Source organism: Rattus norvegicus, chromosome 1 (assembly GCF_036323735.1).
Source record: "Rattus norvegicus strain BN/NHsdMcwi chromosome 1, GRCr8, whole genome shotgun sequence".
In the NCBI taxonomy this organism is placed as follows: Eukaryota; Metazoa; Chordata; class Mammalia; order Rodentia; family Muridae; genus Rattus; species Rattus norvegicus.
The window spans coordinates 240,401,054-240,419,963 of NC_086019.1; the positions used below are offsets into that span (position 1 = coordinate 240,401,054).

The 18,910-nt window shown below is 43.7% G+C and overlaps 1 long non-coding RNA gene across 7 annotated transcripts in view; it reads left to right on the forward strand.

The window, feature by feature from the left end:
- The window catches only part of LOC102548095 (uncharacterized), an 86,452-nt gene that overhangs the window by 21,633 nt on the left and 45,909 nt on the right, over positions 1-18,910 (forward strand). For all 7 annotated transcript variants that reach the window (XR_010063235.1, XR_010063237.1, XR_005499650.2 and 4 more), the window contains one exon: positions 12,277-12,375. This is a non-coding gene — a long non-coding RNA (uncharacterized LOC102548095). The remainder of the gene's footprint in view (positions 1-12,276; positions 12,376-18,910) is intronic.

Genomic DNA, 18,910 nt, shown 5'->3' on the forward strand with positions numbered 1-18,910 from the left:
ACTACTTCTCTAGCACCATGCATGCTTGCACGCATGAACTAAACCCTTGGAATTATAAGCAAGCCCCAGCTAAATGCTTTCTTTTAGAAGGTCATGGCATCTCTTCATAGCAATAGAACAATGACTAAGACAATTGCTACAATTCTAAGTTACAGGCACAGGTGGGACTTGTTAAATCTGAAGTACTAAGAGAGAGTAGTAATAACAGTGTTTACTAGAGGACAGGGTGACACTGTGTGTCAGGAAGTCTGACAAACACTAAAGAGCCTCCATTCTCCAGGTACTCTCCGCAGCTCACAAGCAATCTACATTTTAGTGATGTGGAGATCAAGGCCTAGTAAGCTGGAGATCCAGGCCTAGTAAGCAACTTGCATAACGCTTCATGGGTAGGAAGTGGCAGAGCCTGAAAATCCAAACCAGTAGCCCAGGCTACTTCCTCACTCTACCACTCAGTCCTGCCCCTCCACCTCTGCAAGTGGCAGGCCACACTGGATGGCAGTCAACAGGCCGTTAGCAAAAGCCAATCTCTAGGGAACCAGAGAGACAATTTATCGTGTTGAAGGAAGGGGACAGGCACACCAACAGGGTAAATGTCTTTCCTCTGCAACTGACAGAGGGGCACACTTTGCTACCCCCAGGCTGCCAAGGGCAGGAACGGAGCTGACCATTCATCAATGTTCAATCTGCCAGTAGTCTTCCTATAACATTGAGTTCCCACTCCAGGGGAAACCCTGCGTTGAGTGAAAGGTCTAAAACCATTCATTCAAGGCTTCTAAGGGAGCATCTGTTGGTGGAAATCTATTTACTGATCTGCCTTCTCCCAGGTTTAGAGCGAGGTGATGAAATAAAAGATCAAGCACACTTGGATGTCAGGCAAACCATTACTGTTTTAGCACAAGTATATCCCACTGCACATGTGGGACACACTTTCACTCTGCCCTCTCATTACTTACCTGAAACTCAGATTCTACTGGGCATCGTGAATTTCTATTTGCCAAATCTGACAACCCTGCCAGGCCTCTGAGAAGCCAATTAATTCCCTTCCTTCAGAATCACCAGCTCTATCCTTAACTAATGAAGGGCAGACTCTTAGGCATGGTCTACAGGCTGTTCACTCTACATTGTTCCTTTAAGAAATATTTTTAAAGGTTGTGGGCTTTGTAAATAGTAACAGCAGTGATACTAATAATCCCCTCAGGATTCAGGGAAACGTCTTGAGGGTCTGAGGGGAATCAACTTTCCACTGAAATTCCCGGAAACTCGTCAAGACAATTTGTATTCAATAGAAAGCATCAGAATCTTGCAGCCAGGGCATCTTTCAAGAGGAAGTGGGAGTCAGCCAGCCTAGACCCTGACCTCCCTGCAATGCAGGCTGCTGCTCCCTGGGGATTAGGACTGAATTCCAATCTCTGTAGCTTCATGTTGGCTGTTGGGTGCAGGGGAAGGAGAGGAAGTGCAACTGGGAAGAGGAAGGAGGAGGCTTCGGTTCCCTCTCACAGCCCTTTGGCTTCTCTCTCATCTGCATGTCTGAGAGTCCACCGCTAGCACAGAGACTTAGTTGCTTGCCCCTGTGTTTTCTCTTGGTCCCTGGCACAACAAATCCAGCCATCTACTGAAGAAATACATGGGTCTTTCTAGGTAGTGCCTGTATAAGCAGCAACAGGCCAGCTGTCAGAGGAGCCTCGGAAAAACGAAGCCACTAAGTATCTCCAATATTTGCAAGTGGCGAGCGTATGTCAGTGGGCGTGCACAGCGGTGAATACAGGGACCTATTGTGTTCTGGAGCCCTGAAGCTGGCTGAAGGCCTGGTAGCTAAGGGTGGGGCAGGATTCCACTCACCACTACAACTCAACAGATGTTTTAGTGTATGTGTGTGCACATCTGTGTGTATGTGCTTACAGGTGTACCTGTGGGAGTATATGTATATGTGGATGTGCATATATGTGGACATACATGCACATGTGGGTCTGTGTGGGTGTGCAACTTTGGAAGCCAAAGGACAACTTTGGGTTTCATCCCACAAGCACTACCTTTTAAAATTTAAGACAGGGTGCCTCACTGGCCTGAAGCTTACTAAGCCTACTGGACTGGTTGGTCAGTGGGCCTAGGAATCCACCTACTTTTACCTCCCAAGTGCTGGGATTCTAGATACATGTCACTATACATGGATTCTGGAGACCAAATTGAGTTCTCCATGCTTGCAAATCGTGCACCTTCCTGACTAAGCTATCTTCCCGGTCCTTAACACACTCTTATTGAGTTTGCAGGTTCAACAACCCCTGCTCAGTCTATAGCAGTTATAAAGATAAAACTGATTTCTCCTGTCAAAGGATTTAAAGTCTAACAGGACCAAGACACACACATAGTAAAACAATAGGCTTAACAGGTGTCCCAGAAGAGCTAAAGGTTTTAAGATGCTCAAGACGAGGACAAATGGCCCAAGGGGAGATCAGAAACAGTTAATGAGTGAGGTATGGAGGTGCAGACCTGCAATTCCAGCACTCCGAAGACAGAGGCAGTGTCAGCCGTTCATGGACATCCTCAGCTATAGTGATTGTAAAGTTAGCCTGGGTTACATGAGAACCTATCTAAAAAGGAAAAGAAAAGAAACAGTTAGTGCAGTTATACCATAAACAGCTATAATAATCAGGGTCCTATAGGAGAATAATAGCATTGGCAGAATAAACATAATTCCAAGAACAGACTTATTAGACTGTACACACACACACACACACACACGCACGCACGCACGCACGCACGCACGCACGCACACACACACACGCACGCACGCGCACGCGGTATGAGTAGTCTAATAATGGTTCTCTGCACACTGGAGAGGGTGGAAGCCCTGCAGTTTCTCAGTCCTCAATGCTGGGTATCTCAGTAATCCTATCATGCTACTACAGACCTGGAAGATTTCTGGAGAGACCCTGGTCTTTAGTCCACATTAGAAAGCTTCTGATAACTAGACCAGCAGCTACACAGTAGATGCATTTACCAGCAAGAAGGGAAGGCAGGCCACAACAAATACTGCTTTCTCCTCAGACCTCTTTATACCTGGGTCACTGCTGGAAGGTGCTACTCATGCCATGGGAGGATCTTCCACTTTAGTTAATCCTTCTAGATACATGTCCCTCTCAAAGAGGTGTCTCTTAGTTGATTTCAGATTCAAACAAGTGAACACTCAAGCTTAGCCATTACAGAGACATTCAAGACTCACCATGCAGTGCGAGTGACATTTCCCTAGGATGGCCATAGAACAGAGGCATATTTGACAACTCTGCCTTTGTAGGTCATATAAGACCAATTCAGCCTTTAAGTAGATCCAAAGTGAATTCCATAATTGGTAAGCAGATACATGTGACCAACTCTGTCCTGGGTGATGCCAATGCCTAAGAGGGAAATTAATGCAAAACAACAAAGCCATGTTGCCAGACACAGGGCTGTGTGATTTTCTCAGTATGAGTGAGTATGAATTTTCTGAATTATCATCTCAGCATCAGAAAGGTAGTCAGGACAACTGATATGACCCCATTCCCTGACCCCTCCTGACACAGGATCTGTTCCAGTTGTATGGTGGAATACCAGCACACTACAGCATTCTCCCCAGTTATTCTCTGTGAGGCACTGTTTTTCTTATCATTCAGTATAACGGTTAATTTGATCATCAACTTGATTAGAGTTGGAACAGTCTCTGAAATACGCATGTGTTCAGGTCTGTGAGGGCATTTCCATGGAGGACTGACTGAAGGGAGATCCTGCCCAGCTCTGGGTCCAGAAATGAAGATGTCTGAGGGAAAGGCAGTGCTGTTTGCCCCCTTTCGCTTCTTACTGGCCACTGGGTCCTTATTGTCACTGTTGACGCCATTCTTTGCTCATAGCAGAAGCCACCTGATGTTAATCCCAGCTCTTTCAGTCCTCTGCTGTGGCTGAAGACCAAGGTCATATAAGGAGCCTCTAAACCTTCAGCACAGATTGGGCCCTTGAGGTACGTAGCTCGAATGACTGAGTAGCTACAGGTATTCAGTCTCTCCATCATGCAGATGGCAGTGTTGGACTACCCAGCCGGTAAGCCAACCTAGGAAATCCCATGCTATTTTATTTACAGTTTTAGGTCTGCATACACTCCAGCTCCTGTGGAGAGGGAGAGCAAAGTCCTTTCTCTCCATCTGGGTGCCAGGAATTAAAGTCAGATGGAAAGGTTCCATGACACCACCTTTGCCCACTGAGCTATCCCACCACCCATCAATCCTCCCTCACAACATTCATTCATTCTATTGCTTCTATAGAACCAATATGAACTAACTGTGTGACTACTCACTCCTTTCCTCTACTTGTCTGGTTAAACAATGAAAGTCTATCATTATAGATTGCACTATAAATCAGGTTTTGCATCTGAGAGCTATGTGCCCATTGGAGATCTTGTTTTAACCACGGACTAATATATAGCCAAGGGTATCACATCCACTCTACTGAAAATGTATGCACAGCAAACAGCAAGATTTTCGTTTCTTTTCTTCTCTTTCTTTGTTATTATTTTCTTGTTGTGTTTTATTAGTTTGTTGGTTTTTGTGGTGGTATCCGGCCAATGTCTACCACCTCTTTGGGAAGTTCTGGTCTTTAAATAGAACATTAAGGTGTTGATTGATGCTAAATAACCCTATTATGTTAAGTCCTTCATATAGGGCACAGTTTCTGCAATGCTCTGGCGCTCTGTGTGTACCACTGTTTGATAACAGCTGATATGTACTTAATGGTGTCTTTAGGTTCTGAAGGAAAAAAAAGGCTCTGGCTCTTTTAAAAAAGAGGTAGGGGCTCTGGCAGCCGGGCACAATTCCAACAGAAAGGACTTTCCAAGCTGAGGAAGTCTTGGTAAAGGGGGGAAGGGATGGCCTGCCTTTTGGGGGCCCAAGCAACTGTTTCCTGATTCAGCAAAAAAAAAGATTATAGGGAGAGACGAGCCTTGATGGCTCCATTTTCTTTTCAGCTAATCCTCAAGGGATGGAAAATGTTTTCTTTAACCTGCAGGTGAAAATAAAGGGTTGTGCTGCCAACAGGGAGGAAACGCCAAGGGCCACGGAACACAAATGTTAGTCAGGGGTGGTGGTGCAGATCAGGGGCTGAGCAGGCTCTCAGACAGATCCCTCATCTCTTCCTGCTACAGTTTCCTCATACCCTGGGAAATGGTATCCAGCTATTAGTCCACAAGGCTGCTATAGCTCACTGGCTCAGCAGCTACCTTCGGGCAAGCCTCAGTGTGAACACAGCAGACTGGGCTTGCTGGTCTGGGTCAATACCACAGTGAGTCCATATGTGGTAGCCTGAGGCAATGGCTCAAGAGCAGTCAGTTGTTCCTGCAGGAGCCACCCCACTGAAGCACAGTTGAGTAGAGAGCTATCTTATCTCTAAGCTTTAATGTTTATAAGGGAGTGAGATGGAACAAGGCAAAGTAGTCATTGACAGTTGCAAGGGCTTAAAAAAGATACTCAAGTTATGCTTGCTTTTTTTTCTCTTGCATGGACTTTATTGAGATGTGTTGCTTGCCTATGTTGATAGTTTGCAAGTCATTAAATCATATATTTAGATGTTTTAACAGATTTTTAAAATTTGTTTTTCTCTTTCTCCCTCTGTCTCCACAATTGGATGTCTAAAACCATAGATAATACCAAATTCCATATACACTCTCCCCTATGTGTCCAGACCTATAATAAAGTGTGTTGCAAAAGTTAAATATAGTATGAAATTAATGATAACTAATAATAAATTAGAATCATAATAATATTTAGTAATAAAGTCTGTGAATTTATTCTTTTCTTCAAGAACTTCCATCAAATATTAGTTCTTTTAGATTATAGAAATAGCCATACCCAAGGCTGGGCACTTACCACAGAAATGACCACACCCGAGACCAGGCATCTACTACAGAAATAACCATAACCAAGGCTAGGCATCTACTACAGAAATAGCCGTACCCAAGGCTGGCATTTACCACAGAAATAACCATATCCAAGGCTGAACATCCACAACAGAAATGGCCATACTCAAGCCTGGACTTCCACAACAGAAATGACTATACTCAGACCAGTGATTCTACTACAGAAACAACCACATCCAAGGTCCCAAATCTACTAAAGAAATGACTGTCCTGGGGCCTTCTGGGAGTTAACCAACATGTGTCAAGCAACAGAAATGTCAGAGTAACATTGCAATATGTGTAGTGATAGCATCATGTTATTTCACTTCACAATGAATACTATTCCCTCTTAAATACTGAGGTCCAAGCTAATTTCAACCTATTCTAAAACAATGATTCTTTCAAAGAAGGCAGGCCTGTGAAAAAATGCAGAGTGGTGCTTTTTTGTATTGCAAATGTAACTGACATGTGGTAAAAGCCAGATTGCACTTTTAGTATTTGCCAGTGAATAAATCAAGCAGCCAACAGATAGTCACTTAGTACCTGCTTCATGCAAGAATGTGTGTAGGAACAAGAAGGCACTGCCTTCCCTTAAATGTAAATTAATGAACAAAATAGTATCTCTCTTCGAGGACGATGCAGTTGGAGCTCTCTAAAGGTTAATGGAAGGGCTGGAGAGATAGCTCAGTCAATAAAGTGCTTGCCTTATAAGTATGGGAACCTGGATTCCATTTCCAGAAACCACATGAAAATGGAGGCCAAAGTAGCCCCAAGGCTGTCCATCCCCAACAGGTGGCCACACACATTTCCATACAAGTAGGTCTACATATACTTGAACATACATATACTGCATGTGCATACACTTGATTAAAAAACAACAACAAAAAGCCAATGAACAATTTTGGCCCAAATGATACTTGCTCCCCTGAAGATAACAGAGGAGAATTTTGGGAAGACTGCAGGGAAGATTTTTCTTAGGATATAGATATGGAGGGCTGCATTGATGGCTTGGCGGTTAAGAGCACTGACTGCTCTTCCAGAGGTCCTGAGTTCAAATCCCGTCAACCACATGGTGGCTCACAACCATGTTTAATGGCATCCCATGCCCTCTTCTGGTGGGTCTACAGAGATTTTAATAAATCTCAAAAAAATATGTGTGGAGTGAGTTATTTTTTTTTAATTTATATGATGGCAGGCAGGCATAGCTTCCTAGCAAATCAGCTGCCTGCAATACAAACCAGACTGTATTTTGCATATTTATCAGCTAATGAATTCAACAGTCTATAAGCATTTCTTGAGTATCTGCACTGGACACAAACCACGCTGGATTTAAAAGTTTGATTTAGAAGAATTGGTTCTCAGTCTATGGAGTGTGGACTCTTTGGGGAGTCAAACAACCCTTTCAAAGGGGTCGCGTATCAGATGCTTAACATTATAATTCATAACAGTAGCAGGATCACAGTTATGAAATAGCATCGAAAGTAGTTTTATGGTTGGGGGTCACCACAACATGAAGAACTGTATTAAAGGGTTGCAGCATTAAGAGGGGTGAGAACCGCTGGCTTAATTGCAATCACCTGCTAACACCCAATGTGCAAAATGAACTCACTCTATGTTCACTTCCAAGTCATGGAATCAGAACCATCAATAAAGAGTTTTGGTTCCTTACGAAAGATTATTGGGTGTTCCATGGAGCTACCCAGTTTTACAAGGCTGGAAGCAAGTCATATGAAGTGCCACAGGGGAGAAAGGAAGATGTTTGGAAATACTTTTTTTCTGCTTAGGCCCTGAGATTGCAAGGGTTTTCTTGGTTCTATGGAAATTCTCCAACTGCCTTGGGGATTTCTAGGTTTCTAAGAAGCCTTAGCTGACTATTAACCCAACACACAGGTCAAGGCAGTCTTCCTGTGCCAAGTGTGTGTGGGGGAATGTCCTCATAGGAGGCTCCTCATCCTTCCTTGAACTAGGGCTTCTGAACTGGGTCATCAGCTCTGATCCTCATCGTCCGGGTTGTGGTGCTCCAAGTTCAGCATAAGCAAATAAATATCAATGAATAGCTTAATGATTTTCATAAGGTTGCATATTTTCAAGGCAAGAGGCTCTCCTGAAATGTTTGATCTGTTCTGTATGAATCTGCTCTCCAAATGGCCAGCACATGTCGAGGCCTGGTGTCCTCTGGGTTACAGGAGGATGCTTTTGATGGGTTAACCGCAGAGTAACTGAACTCTTTTTCAAGTGCCTTTCAAAAGTTCCTTTGTCCTGGTGTGGATCTTGCTACTTGGATTGGATCAGCAAAGATTGCTCCTGGCAATGGGTTCTAGTATAGTCTCCCTCTGACCTGAGTTTGGCCCTGGTTAATACCATCTGAAATCTGATGTCCCCAAAATTCTGAGTGTAAGCAACAGGCAGTTATGAAACAGTTGTCCTAACTCTAGCTGGGTCATCATTGTTCCAATGCTCTCCTCACAACCTCTTAAAGCCAAGTGACATCAGAATTTTCAGACCGAGGAAGGCTGGTCTTGTTACTAACAGAAGCATCTCAGCAACTGATGCCACCACTGGTGAGTGTCATTTACTCATTTACATGATATGTCGTGCTAAGTATTTGTGACAAGATTGCTGCAGCCACAATGCAAAGTACTAGCCAATACACAATGGCCATGAGAGCATTAACCATTATGTAATCACGGTGAGTTACTGAGTACTAACCACTGTACTAACTGCTATACAATCAGGATGAGTTACTGGGAAGCTTGTACCAAGAGCTGAAGATAGAGACTTATGCATGTTAGGCTTCACTGCTCAACACTAAACGATACCTCCCAGCCCTTACAAGAAAAAATATTTTGAGATAGGGTCTCACTAAATTACTCAAATGGGCTTTGAACTCCTTCCTCCTGCTCCAAGGAGTTGGAATTACAGAGAAGCACCATGAGTTCTAACTGAAAGCCAAAGTTTCAAGGCAAATTTCTTAACAATAGCCATCCAAAACAACAGAAGAAGTGTATTAAGGAAGAGGATTTAAGAAGATAAAGGTATCTTCCCCTTGTTTTCTGTTTTTAATATTAAAATATTTTTAATCACCAATTATATTGCTATTGGGCACAATTCTCTATATAATACTTTACGACACTTCCTCTCTTACCTGTGTGATCCCGGCATCTTGGTTTCTCGTCTCCTTTCTGATTTCTTCAGTGAGTCAGGTGCTAATAGCTGTGGGTTAGTTCTGCAAACATCTATTAAGTGGTGAGTCTTTGTCGGTCTAGTCTTTAAAAAAGCCCAGTTTGCTACCTGCCCCTTTCTGCTCACTCTTTTTCTTAACATTAGCTGAATCCTTAGCTGAATCCCATGGAAGGCAAAGTTTTATGTGTGTGTGTGACTTACTTTTTCCGGTTACTAATGCTCAGTTCTCTTCAGTGGTGATTGTGCTCCCCTTTAAGTGCCTTGCTGAGTTCAGACAAGTCTTTAAACTGTGTTTTCTATTTTGCTTTATTGAATTAGCGAGTAGCCATCCAGCCACCTCGTCCTGAAAGCTGTGAGTCCCGAGTCTTAATAGACTCCTTTCTCTTCCTTATCTTCTTCCTCCTCCAATCAACTGTCCCTCCCCATCAACCCTCCTCCTCCACCACCATCCATCCATCCATCCATCCATCCATCCATCCATCCATCCATCCATCCAATCAACTACCTCTCCCCACCCATCCTCCTCCTCCATCCGATTAACCACTCCTCTCCACCAACCGTCCTCCTCCATCAGTGTTACAGCCTGCTCTCAGTTGTGCCTCTTTTCAGCCACTGACACCTTCTTCTTTGCATCTGGGAAAGCCACGATGACGATGACCCTGTTTCAAATCTCTCTGTCTCACTCTCATTCTTCCTCAAACCTGTGCTTTCCCCTTAGACAGAATCTTCGATTTTTAAAATCTAAATTAAAATTTAATAATTAATAAATCATAGAAGCATGAGTCATACCAGCTGGTAAGGTTGTTTTTTTTTTTTCCCCATTACAAGTTGGGGTAGGATTTTCCTGACCATTTCTATATGTAATATGTTAGTTTGGTTAGCAACTCATATAGTTGATGCTTTGGTACTAAGCAACCCTCAGATGCCACCTAAAACTCATTGTATGATATTTTCATACGCACCTTGGATTGCTTGCAAATATTTGGCATTTCTGCACATATGTCCATATATGGGATTGATTCTCATTCATTCTGTCCTTACCTGACTTTGACATTATACTGTGATGGCTTTAATATATCTGGAAAAATTCCTCTATTCTCTGAAATGACGAAGGCTATTATTTCCTCTTTTAATTTCCAGAATGAACATTATGTGAGCTATCTCTGGATATAATATCCCCCTCTACCCCGCCCCCTTATGGGCTACATGTTCCCGTAGAATCAAGTTCTTTTAAATTAATTTCCATAATCTCTGCTTTCTAAAATCTGGGCAGGGCGGCTGGGCTCCGGGTGGAGCACGAGGTGATCCCAGAGCTGGGGAGGCTGAGGCAGTAGAATGTAAAACCGAGGGCAGCCTTGGCTACATAGGGAGACACTGCCTCAAGAACCAAACCCCACAGAACAACAAACAACACAGTGTATCTAAGGTTCCAACTACATTGGCCTAGAGTTGTCCCCATGACTCTGTTTGGCTTTTTAAATGTTTACCTTTTCTGTCTCGATGTCCTCTTTCATATCTAAGACCGTTTATTTCTCCCTCTTAACAAATCAACCATGCCAAGAATTTGTCTGTTTGATTACTTTAGGGGGAAGGTGTGGGGGAAACAATTAACTTTTTATTTCCTTGATCAGATGATCGGCCATTGATTCTTGACGCCACAGTGGCTGCAATCTTTGGAAACTCAAATCCACTTAAAAAACCCCACTGATGGTCTCCTGTCACATCGGAGCTCCCATGCCTTTGCAGTCAGTTTCTCCCTCTGGTTGCCCTTCCTGTTACACTCCCAACAGCATCACATTCCTCCCAGCCCTCAAATGTCAGGCAGATGTGTACTCTGTGCCTTTGTGTAGAGGTCTCATTCCTCCTCCTGTTTTCCACTCAGTTTTGAAATTCCAGCTCAAGTTTTCCTTTCCTGAGAGGGTTTTCCTGGCCCTTTCCTCCTCGCTCTCTCTATAGCGAAGACTTCCTTCTCCGTGCTTTTGCCCACGCATCTTACCTTTTCCATTGTTCATCATACTTTGGTGGTGCCTGCCCCTGGCCCCTGTGGACCAGTACATCCACTGTTAATTTCTGTATCTCTGGGACTTTAAACTAATTTTTCTCATCCCCTGTAAGTTCTCTTTTTTGAGAAGGCAATACAAATATTAGAATAAAGGTGACACCTGGCCTCTTTCTTTTATTTTAAGAAGTGTCGTCCACCAACCCTAGGTAAGATGCTATTCATTTCCTTTTGCCTGTCTTGTCAACAGGAGCTTGAATGAGGATTGCACCATTTGTATGCTAATATCGTGAACTTTACAATTTCTGAAGCAAATATCTCTTCTTATGTGGTCCAGGCTATAGATTGGGCATGACGGACATCTATAATCCCAGAACATGATAATCCTATCCGAGGCAGGAATATTATGAATTGTAGACCAAACTATGTTACTTAATGAGTGTGAAGCCAGCGCAGGCCACAGTGGACTCTGTCTCAAACCAACTGCACGTTATTCTATATCTGGACATTTTGGTGAACTTTATACAACACTCAGATCTAAGGGTTTGCTTATAAACTCACACATTATTTAAATCAGAAGGAATAACAATGTGTTATGATCAACACGAATACATTTTAAACCATCATTTGTCAAAATATTGTAGGTAAACAATGTAAAGAAAATTTTGTCACAGATTATAGGTTTTCTCAAGTAGGAAATTAAGGCCTAACAATTGACTTAGATGAGCACAAAATAAGCCACTCTTTATAAGAGACAGTGTGTGGTTGTGAAACTCAACAGTTTTATTTTATTTATTTATTCTTTGGTAGGTTTGAATATCTTATCTCTAAAGGAGTCCTCCAGTAGGGCGATAATCTGTGTAAGTCTCTGCAGCAAAATGGTCAGGGGGGTAGCTGATCGTCCAGGTTCTTGTAAGAACTGAATCACATGATGTGTGGACAACTGCCTGGATTAGTGTCAGAAACAGAACAAATACTTAGACATGATGTGCGTGACAGGAAAACACAAACACACCCATTTGGCAAATGATAAATTCACATTTGCAGGATTCTTACTGAGGCATCCAGTGTCCACCTAATTAAAGGACATCTCATTCTCCTTGAAGCTCTGCTTACTAGCTGAAGTTTTCAGAGCCTCACAAGACCCTCTCCTAATCCATTTGTATTTTCATTGTTTCAGACAAAGGACAATCAGTCACACGTTGGATTCCTGGAGTGTTGTGATATGGATTGAGCATACTCCGTTCAGAGACGCTGAATGATCAATGGAATATTTTTGGTGAGTGGAGTTTGCATTTCCCCCAAAGTTAAAACCTGAATGCCATTCTGTCGGTCTGCTCAGCAATGCTTCTTACCTGGGATCAGCACATTGACATTTAAATCATAAGAAAAATCTGCTTTTATTTAATATCTTTGTCCCTCTATGAACTGTGAGGGAAAGAGAAGTTGTCAAGCCTGTGTACAACCCAAAGCATTTGCCAAAATCCCTTTAAAGTAATAATCTTTAGGCAAGACCAGTAGCACTCTCTTGTTTCAGTTCACTGTGTGTGTGGTGGGGGGGATCTTCCCTGTGTTTTCTGCTTCCACCCAAACTGCACAGTAATTAAAAATCCTTTCATCTCTCCAGTTAGGCATCACACTACATGCCTGTCACCTGGCCACTCTGCTATCTAAATCAGGCGTTGGGGAAATAAAAGAAAAAAAAAATCAAGGTTAGTGTGAACAGCTGGCAAATGCATTTGACCAGGCCTGCTGAACTGCAGCCTGAAGCTTGGCCCAAGCCCAGACAGATAAAGCCTTAGCAGAGCTCTAGATTTCTACAGAATTTGTGTGCAGAATGTAAAGACTGGCTCCGTCTGCTGCTGGTGCTTTCAGCACCACTGGGGGCTTAACTTGCTCTGGACAGGAAGACAGTAGAGTGGGGTTAGATGGACCTCGGGGGTCCTTTCGCTTCTGGCCCACTTCAACCTATCCATCAAAATGCTGACCTATATTCCAGTGACACACATCGGATCCAAGCAGGACAAACTACCCAGGGTCTCGTCCCCCCTCCCAGTTAGGCAAACGGGCAGCCACATCTGTGTGCAGGGTTCTTTCTCCTCAGACTGGTGACATGAAGGGACTAGGAGGAGGGTTGTTCGGAGGCAAGTCCAGTGCAGCGTGAACAACACTGCCTTCTCTCCAGGAAAGCAGCAGTAAGCAACAGGGGTGGGAGGGGGTGTGTGAAAGAAAGACAGGTTTTTGGATCTCCAGACCCCCTCCCCCCAAAGCCATTGTTTTTTAAAATGCTTTCCTGTGTTTCTGGAGAGTGGGCAGATGGCAAGATCCCAGAAGTGTAAAACAGCTACAAGAAACAAGATGATTCAGACAGAGGGAGTATGTGTAAATCATCTCAATATTAATCAAGGCCTCAAGACACCATCACCCACCACCTACCGCCTTGCAAGTTTGTGTGCGTTCATACACACACACACACACACACACACACACACACACACACACACTTGCATCTGTGTAGACATGCATCTCCCTCTATTTCTGTTCCCCCGGAAGTAGGAGCTTTCACCGAACCGGTGCTGTTTTGTGTTTTGCCAAGGCTGTTGACCAACAAGCCACTGTGATCCCCTCTCTTGTCTCTGCCTCCCCTGCCTCAGCGCTGAAGTTATAGGTCCACTTGGCCACATTCAGCTTTTTATGTGTGTGCTGGGGATTGGAACTCAGGTCCTCACATTTACGAAGTAAGTGCTCCAAGCCACCTAGCCATCTCCTGGGCCCATCTTTATGTGTTCACGTCTTGTTTCACTTTTAGAAGGGTGCCATGTACAGTCAGAGCTCTTTTTGAGGCTTTGGATGGGAAGATGGCCGCCATTTTTACACTTCACTTATTTTGTGAACTGGCTCAATGGAAGACATGTGGTTGGGACCAACTCATTGTCAGTAGAAGAAGAAAGAGAACGTGGAACCCCTAGGGAGGAAGCCAGAGCTGAGACTAGCGCCACAACCAAAAGCCAGGGATGGTGCCCTCTAAAGCACAGGAACCATGCCTAAGAGAGATATTTTCAAGTGGGCCTGTGGTTTACCACAGTGTCCTCGTGATCAGTACAGTGGTCAGATGTCAGGCGTAACTGAAAGTACGTTCATTTTCCCACAGTGGAGAGAGCAGCACAAAAGAAGAAAAAAATTGCTCATATGAAACAAATACTTTTCCATTTTAGAGCTTGACTGGTGCAGGCTTGAAAATGTAGCATCACCCATGTGACCTTTCTGAGGAAAGCTGGAGAGGCAGCAACAGTTGCTGCCTTTGATTAATTAGCAGAACATTAAGGTCTCCGCCCCTTATTTTCTCCAAATAGTCTTTCACAGTGTGAGTGCTCAGGCCCCATTGTTTGCTCAGCTCAATAGATCTGGGGGCAAGGGTTGCACCTTCCTGTTTCTATGGGGCTGATGGGGCTGGTAGGGAGAAGAATTGCAGGCCAGTGATCTCAGTGTAAGCTTCAGGATCATAGCTAGCTACCAACGATAGTCCTCAGACTTTCCCAATTCAACCGGCAGTGCAGATTACGTAATCATCTCTTCACACTGCATGGGTATAGGAGGAGCTCTGGGATCCAAAGAGTTAAATTGTCATCTGCAATGGAATAAATGGTTGAACCACAAATTTATCCTGTGCTCGCCTACTGATGTGTTACCCTGTGTTCATGCATTTCCCCCCTTTCAGATATTATTATCTTTTATGATATCATATCTTAAAATGGCTCCTCTGTCATTTTGGAGCAAGGTCTCCTTGGTTCACCACCAGAAATGGAGCAGAGTGCTTTTTGTATTCACATATGTCACATAAGCCCTGGGAATACAAGGTGACAATGTACAGCAATGAACCACTCACTGCCTAGGAGACAGGAAGGAAGCAGTATGTTCTAGGCAGCCCCACATCCCACCTTAGATGCCTTTTCTTTCTGTCTGGATCCTTAGCAAAATCAAGCATCCAGACCTGATCTTTCCATCTTCCCACACCGGGAGCACCTTGAGCATCCAGTGTGAAATTTCCTGCTGACTTTGTTTTGGCTGGATTGCTAGCTACATGTGGGAGAATTTAGCTCAAACAGCACAAAGCTAATAGCCTGCTTCTGTGCAGTCAAAGGGAGATCAGTAGAAAAAAGGTGACGTCATGGATATTCCAGGGACTTCAGGTCTGCTGTGCAAAGTGGCTTCTTCACTACACGTAAGTCAGAACCTGGATTGGAGACAAAAACAACTCCCCCTTCACATAAATAGCTGCTCCGGGACTCAAAAATATTCTAAGCACAACGGCTCAGAAATAGTCCCTTTTCCTTGGAGATCCGTCTGATTTCCCGAGTCCAATCACAAACTTCTTAACAGCGTGTCATGAACCTCTCAGCGCATTCTTTTTCTTCAAAGCTCCCCGGCTCGCCAGTGTGCAGCCAGTGAAGTGCTACACCGTAAATAAGCATACACAAGACGTGCTAAAATCCACCCTCCACCGCTCCTGCCTTTTCCTCCAGGGGTACCACCACTCTGCCAGCGGCGTGGGATTTGCTGCATTACCTCTGAATCTAGCTTTTTTTTCCCTCTCTTCCTTTTCTTTGAAACTTGAACGTGTCCAGCATCTAATGTGGAGTATGTAATGGATTTATCTTGTTTATACAAATCACATTTTTGTCTCCATGCACCTTTCTTCCCACTGTCTCTCAGAGATCCCACTGTGGAAATAAGGAGGGTAGGTACATAGACAGATCCTTTCAAACAGCAAGCACAGCTTCACCTATTCAGGACTACAGAAAATCAGTGCATTAGATAATTTACCATGGCTCTAATGCCAGTGTTTCCTCTGATGCCTTTAAGTTGTGAACAGGCATCCATTTTACATGTGTAGCCAGCCATGAAGCCTAGCCTAGGAGTACAGGTTACTGCTATGATCAATAAATGTTGCACAACATGCCATGACATGTGTTTGAATTAATTTTTTTTTACTGTATGGTAATAAAGGCACGTGTGGTAAACAGTTGACTCAAGTCACTGTCCTTATTATTTCCTTACAAACCATGGTAGCAGGAGGGCTGTTTGGGAGTCAACGAGATGCTTCAGAGGGTAGAGGGCTTGTCTCCGAACCTGAGAGTCTGGATTCCGGGAAACTACATGATGGGGGCAGAGAGTTGAAGCCTTCAAGGTGTTTTCTGACTTCCACATGAAAGCTGTTGGACACACACACTCACACACACACACAAACACAGAGAGAGAGAGAGAGAGAGAGAGAGAAAGAGAGAGAGAGAGAGAGAGAGACAGAGACAGAGACAGAGACAGAGAGACAGGGAGAGAGAGACAGAGAGAGAGACAGAGAGAGAGACAGAGAGAGGATGATGATGATGATAGATGATAGATAGATAGATAGATAGATAGATAGATAGATAGATTAGGTTTATAGAGATCATGAGCAATCAACCATTAAAGGCTATACTCACACCAAAAAAGTACATGAGGTACATGAGGAATAAGGTCATGGGAACAGCTACATCCTACTCTGGGCCAGCATCCATACTCTGTAAGCCATTGATACACACACACACACACACACACACACACAGAGAGAGAGAGAGAGAGAGAGAGAGAGAGAGAGAGAGAGAGAGAGAGAGAGAGAGAGCAATAGCATGGAAAAGAACACTACTAACACCTGAGGCTGTGAAGGTACATCCCAAGGTGCGGGATGAGTAGAGATTGCCTTGACTAAGAATCCATACCATCTAGAACTAGAGTTAAATGATTCAATGCTCTCTGCTGAATGTAGTCTCTGGCCTAGCAGCAAAGGTATCAACTATAGAAATGTAGTCTTTTTTTTTTTTTTTTATTAACTTGAGTATTTCTTATATACATTTCAAGTGTTATTCCCTTTCCCGGTTTCTGGGCAAACATCCCCCTCCCCCCTCCCCTTCTCTATAGGTGTTCCCCTCCCCATCCTCCCCCCTTGATGCCCTCCCCCCAACAATCTAGTTCACTGGGGGTTCAGTCTTAGCAGGACCCAGGGCTTCCCCTTCCACTGGTGATCTTACTAGGATATTCATTGCTACCTATGAGGTCAGAGTCCAGGGTCAGTCCATGTATAGTCTTTAGGTAGTGGCTTAGTCCCTGGAAGCTCTGGTTGCTTGGCATTGTTGTACATATGGGGTCTCGAGCCCCTTCAAGCTCTTCCAGTTCTTTCTCTGATTCCTTCAACGGGGGACCTATTCTCAGTTCAGTGGTTTGCTGCTGGCATATGCCTCTGTGTTTGCTGTATTCTGGCTGTGTCTCTCAGGAGAGACCTACATCCGGCTCCTGTCGGTCTGCACTTCTTTGCTTCATGAATCTTTTCTAATTGGATGACTGTATATGCATGGGCCACATGTGGGGCAGGCTCTGAATGGGTGTTCCTTCTGTGTCTGTTTTAATCTTTGCCTCTCCCTTCCCTGCCAAGGGTATTCTTGTTCCCCTTTTAAAGAAGGAGTGAAGCATTCACATTTTGATCATCCGTCTAGAGTTTCATTTGTTCTAGGCATCTAGGGTAATTCAAGCATTTGGGCTAATAGCCACTTATCAATGAATGCATACCATGTGTGTTTTTCTGTGATTGGGTTAGCTCACTCAGGATGATATTTTCCAGTTCCAACCATTTGCCTATGAATTTCATAAAGTCATTGTTTTTGATAGCTGAGTAATATTCCATTGTGTAGATGTACCACATTTTCTGTATCCATTCCTCTGTTGAAGGGCATCTGGGTTCTTTCCAGCTTCTGGCTATTATAAATAAGGCTGCGATAAACATAGTACAGCACGTGTCTTTTTTATATGTTGGGGATCTTTTGGGTATATGCCCAAGAGAGGTATAGCTGGATCCTCAGGCAGTTCAATGTCCAATTTTCTGAGGAACTTCCAGACTGATTTCCAGAATGGTTGTACCAGTCTGCAATCCCACCAACAATGGAGGAGTGTTCCTCTTTCTCCACATCCTCGCCAGCATCTGCTGTAACCTGAGTTTTTGATCTTAGCCATTCTCACTGGTGTGAGGTGAAATCTCAGGGTTGTTTTGATTTGCTTTTCCCTTATGACTAAAGATGTTGAACATTTCTTTACGTGTTTCTCAGCCATTCGGCATTCCTCAGCTGTGAATTCTTTGTTTAGCTCTGAACCCCATTTTTTAATAGGGTTATATGTCTCCCTGTGGTCTAACTTCTTGAGTTCTTTGTATATTTTGGATATAAGGCCTCTATCTGTTGTAGGATTGGTAAAGATCTTTTTCCCAATCTGTTGGTTGCCGTTTTGTCCTAACCACAGTGTCCTTTGCCTTACAGAAGCTTTGCAGTTTTATGAGATCCCATTTGTCAATTCTTGATCTTAGAGCATAAGCCATTGGTGTTTTGTTCCAGATGCTTCACTAGTTTTTCTTCTATTAGTTTGAGTGTATCTGGTTTGATGTGGAGGTCCTTGATCCACTTGGACTTAAGCTTTGTACAGGGTGATAAGCATGGATCAATCTGCATTCTTCTACATGTTGACCTCCAGTTGAACCAGCACCATTTGCTGAAAATGCTATCTTTTTTCCATTTGATGGTTTTGGCTCCTTTGTCAAAAATCAAGTGCCCATAGGTGTGTGGGTTCATTTCTGGGTCTTCAATTCTGTTCCATTGGTCTATCTGTCTGTCTCTATACCAATACCACGCAGTTTTTATCGCTATTGCTCTGTAATACTGCTTGAGTTCAGGGATAGTGATTCCCCCTGAAGTCCTTTTATTGTTGAGGATAGTTTTAGCTATCCTGGGTTTTTT